Raw genomic sequence first — 5,481 nt, 5'->3', positions numbered from 1 at the left:
TCTTAGAATCGACACCGAGACCGAATGGTCCAGTGATACTGGGATTCTTAACTTCTGCATTAAGTGATAACTCCTATGATGTTGTTTGTTGATTAGTACCCGAGTTACTTGGTAAATTGCCATCTTCTGATTGGCTTTAATGTTTTTTGCTTGTTGGACTGTCACCGGCAGCTCTTCTTGTTGTGAATTAACTGGCTTTGGAACCACCCCCATAGCCTGTAGAGCTGTCATCACATTCACTCCTTTTGTTACTAGTGGGACTAAGGCAGCTACTAAATCTTTAATTATGTTCATCCCTGGTACTACGTGCGTCGTTTTTTCTTTTTCTTGCTGGCCTATTATCGGTACTAATTTCCATGAATGGATGTTAGCGTGTATGCCGAATTTATACAAATCATGCCAAAATTCAACCTATTTATGACTGATATCAGCTTTTGGTTTTTGTGACAAAATTATTTCATAAAAATATTAACCCCTATATATCAGGCGATGGGGTTAAATTACCCAGAGGCCCTGACTCTAGGGTAAATCTTTACACAATTCTTGTTTATATCTTAAAATAATCTGTAGAATTGCTGTCCACTAGTGAAACATAGCTATCGGGAACCATCGCATTTGTAATTCAATAAAATTATCCAGCTAGATTCAGCACTGATCAAGAAGTGATAAAATTATCACTATAATTGCCCTGATGAAGCATAGCGATGGAATTATCGCATTTGTAACTTGATAAAATTATCAAGATTCAGTAAAACATAAAAATATCACTAATTGTTCAGAAATGTGGCAAAATTACCACCCATACTTGAACATGTGGCAAAATTACCACTCATACTTGAATTGAACATGTGGCAAAATATCACAGACTCTTCTGCATATTATGCAGTAGAAAAGTTTCCCGACTTCTGTTCTAAGTAAAAAAAAAAAATGAATTGATTACAAAGGAATGAGATGACCCTTGATGTATTTCCCATTTTGGACTGTCCCTCTAAAATGCAACTAATATATAATTAAACGTATAACTGCTGAAGGTGAAAAATTGTGTTATGTATGATAATAAGATAAATTTAAAAAAAAAAAAAGATTAGTGCAAGTTTTGTAAGTTATCCCATGTTACTAAAGTACTAAGGCTTAGGTACATATACATGTAATACCTGTTTTATAAGGATGCAAATGCACTATAATTGTTATATGGTTAAATGACATACAAAATATTTATCTAGCTATCATTTGTACTATGTATCACATTACCCCTGATTGCTCTGTAATATACATTTAATGACTGAGTTTGAGGGCAACATGCGTTTTGTCGGACCCAAGAACCAAACTGTCTGCCTGAGGCCGTTATCTGTCAATAAATGTTTTGTTATACCTTTCGTTTAATTTTATTTTTTTTACATACCGGGTACATGTCTTATATACTGTATTTCGTATCAGGTCTTTCACTGTTTTACACCAACGAATGAAAATGAGAATGAGCTCCGCCCATTCTGTGACGTAGACGGTCCAACATCTCTCCGAGCGGTCCAACATTGATTTTTTTATGCCCGCTCAGAAAAACATTAAAAATGTTATAAAAAAGACTTTTTTCCGTATAGACTTGTATAGTAACAAATTTTAAAGGTATAACAACATTGCCAGTATGGTAAATATGTATACCATCACAAAAGTTATTCACTTCTGAAGTCTTCCAACCCGTCAACTTCCGGTACACAAAATTCGGTCCGTTTTTCAATTCTTGTTTCAAAGGTTGATTTGCCAAGACTATTAATTTATTTTAAATGTTACCAGTTAAAAAACAAGTCACATATCGCCATTAAATTTGACACAATCTCCCTAACCCAGTTCTCGTCTGCCTCGGCTGGTCGATATCGTTTCCTCCAATATGTAAAATTAGCTTCAGTGGTCGCTTCCTTTGTACCTCAGCTTCCAAAACTCTAATGTCCAAACTGCGACCTATTCTGCCCCCACTAATCCCAATGATTGAAAGTTTTGTACATTAAAAATATTGTTTGAATGTTGTTTTCTCTTATTCCTCGCATATTGTATAAACGTGGAACGTGTGTCTCACCAAATATTTATACAGATATCTTTATGAGGGAAGAACACAATATAAAACAATGACCACTGCGACAATACATGTTCCGAATGAAGAAAAATTGGCACTAAGGTCTACCACGTGCGCCACGACCGAATTTCAATTGTCGTCTTTGAACACTTATAAATGCGCCATTTCGTGGAAATCCAAAAGCTCACCCCACCAAGTGTATTTACAGTGCACTGGACACGCCCTAAGCCAACTTGTTCAAAATTAAAATTGTACCTTACACACCAATATCGCACTGACACTGATTGTACTCAATTTGATATTGAGGCTGTTCCAAGGACAAAAACGCACAAAAATATTAGAGTAATCTCGCTTGTTCCCCTTTCAATACACAAGAAATGGGCATAGAATTATTAATGAACATAAATAGCATTTCTTTACGTCTGTCCTCCAACTCGTTTGTCTATTAGGTCATCTGTCTGCTTAGTTGTCTGTCTTTTCCTGTAGCTGTCTGTCCCACATGGTTTTTCGTATTTTTTTTCTTAACGCTTGCAGATATTGAGCTGATTTTTGGTATATAAATTACAGTTACAGTTCAAGTTTGCATTTCATTATGCTACAATGACTTTTGACAGAAAAACGGACTTTTTGATTTTTTTCTCTCAAAAGTTCCCCCGTATTTTTCATGAGAAAAAGATCAAATTTGATTTTTGTTGAGCTTTGATGTTTTTGATAAAACTAATTGTGGTATTTTCAATTTTTAGGGGAGATCAGGTTTCACCTTGCGGGAAGAGGATCAATATTATTAATGCAATACTCTCAGAATGCTTGTTTTTTTTTTTTATTTTAAAGTTTAAATTCTAAATTCTTTTAATTCATAGATATTTAGTACCTTAATTTTTTTCTGAATAACTTTGATCTTATTGTTTTCTAAGGTAGATAAGCAGGGGACCAATGGTACTTACAACATAGATGCAGAAGATCCAGCCTGTAGTAACTGGTTACGATTTGTCAACTCTCCCGCCAAATATCAACAGGAAAATGTCATCCCTATCAAATGTGAGGGCATTACCTTCAATATGACGCCACCTGACGTAGAGTTGGATGAAGAGCTTCTTGTCTGGTATAGGGAGGGATATGCGTAATCCGCATACATCCGGGTAATTAAAGAATATAGTAGATTTTATGGCTACTTGATTGTTTCCATCCGGGTGTTTAAACAATCTAAATATCACATAATTTTACCACAATTCGTTAATTTTTTCACAAAGGACTTTTCTGTGAACCTTGGGGAAATTAGCTTGGTAGGATAGCAACTCGCTTTTTTTACTATAATGCTAAATTGGCAAAGAGGAACAATGCGGATTAAAGTTGAATGATGTTTATTGTGGAGTCAGGAGATGGAAAGTGAGTTTGCTAAATTCACAATCTATGCGGACTCTACTTCGGAATTGAACTCTCGACCAATCAGGGTGCTTGTTACAAAAACTATTACCCTCAGGTAAGTCGGCAATATCCTTTGATAGGCTTGACACTGATTACTTATTAAAAAAATTATTAAAAAGAGGAAAGATGATGAAGTCAATTAGCTAAATTTCCGTTCTGAGTTTTTTAACAATACGCAGATTAGTGAAGCCGAAACAAAATAAACAAGATTCTAAATCGTACAAATAATTTAATACTTGTGTCATAGTTTTGTGTCAAGCCAATCTCGCAAATATTTTACGAACAAAAAGGCCGAGATAAAAAAAAGAATTTAGCAATTTATTTATTAGATAAAATAATTGATTCACAATCTTTCATGAGAAAAATTGATTTCCGAAAGGTGACGGATTGCTCAAATTCCATAATTCTACTGATTTCCAAAAGAGTATATTTGTATGTAAAAAAAGAAAAAAAAGTTTAAATATTTTGAAGAAAACTAAACAAAAATTAATGAATTTAAAATAAAGAAAATGGAATTATTTTCATAAATATTAAGCAAATTCAAAATGTCGAATCGCAATGACTTAAACTTCATATAATATAACCAGATTGTTATTGTTAGTTTTTAGTTCTCTGAATTCTAAAACTTTAATGTAACAACTTTCCCGCCAAATATACACAGGAAAATATCATCCCTATCACAAACGAGGGCATCATCTTCTATATGACGTCACGTGACGTAGAGCAGGGTGAAAAGCTTCTGGTCTGGTATGAGGAGGGATATGGGAGATTTTTAGGCGAAACCTCATACATCCGGGTAATTTTAAGAATATTGTAAATTTTATGGTTATCCGGATAATTGAACTATATAGTACATTTTCTGGTAAACTGTTTACATCTGGATATTCAAACAATCTACTTATGACATAACTTGACCATATACATTATGGTAATTAAAACGATTTTTATTACATGCTTGGATTCTTGTGAAGTTTAAGGCGTAAACCCCATACACCTGGGTAAATAATTAAACAATTTATTCATAATCTCCTTTCATTTTTATCAACTGCTGTAAAATACGACCAAAATATTTTTGTCAAATTTCTCTAATTTGCATTTGATTGAATAATAGGCAATCTTACATCCAAAATTTATGCCGATTATGTTTGAACGCCTGTGATAAAAAGTTTGATAGATTTTTTGCCTTCAACAAGTCTGATTTTGAACTTTTAGATAATAAAACACATCACATTAAATCTGGAAAAGACATTTCTGCAGGGTATCAAAGATATATGTTTTTTGAGAAAACATATTTTTGTGCATTCTGCACTAGTTTATCTCATCATATTTGTGTTTGACTCACTTTAAAGAATTTTTCAACATTTTATTATAAGCCATGGCTATTAAACGGTTAAGTCAAGTGATATCATACTCCCCGTGCTCATTTTTTTTTACCAGGACATTCTATTGAGTACCAGCCGCAATGACCTTTGACCTGGAACTTATGGATTTGACCTACTTTTCAAAAAAGTTAACTTTGACCGTACCTCATAGATATTTAGTGCAAGGGGTTAACTATTTTACCGGTTCATTTCTTGTGATAAGAGCTTCTCTTGAATACCAATAATCTTTTTATTTAACTTGTACCCAAAACTTTGACCTTCTTTTGAAAAAAAAATATTCAGAACTTTTGAATGGTCGATTTTGTGACTTTTACATTCCTTTTGTGTATTCTTTGTGAAATTGTTTTGGGCATCAACAATATTGACTCCTTGACCTTGCCCAGTTTGGCCTACTTTTGAAAATCTCTAACTTTGGTACTAATTATTGAAACAGTTGCTACTTTTATTGTTTTTATTTTTATTTCTCAAAGGTGAATATATTATAAGGAACTTTTTTGGTACAAAAAAAAATTCTCTTCACCTTGGTGTCTGATCTACAAACGACAATATCCATCATAAGCTGCAGTACGAGAGCACCTTTCTTTCAGAAACACATCTTTGAATTTT

This window comes from Saccostrea cucullata, unplaced genomic scaffold, assembly GCF_032062105.1.
Source record: "Saccostrea cucullata isolate Sc308-1 unplaced genomic scaffold, CSIRO_AGI_Scuc_v1 ctg10387, whole genome shotgun sequence".
Classification (NCBI taxonomy): Eukaryota; Metazoa; Mollusca; class Bivalvia; order Ostreida; family Ostreidae; genus Saccostrea; species Saccostrea cuccullata.
The sequence above is the reverse complement of the archived record's forward strand: the minus strand, read 5'-3'. Positions refer to the sequence as shown.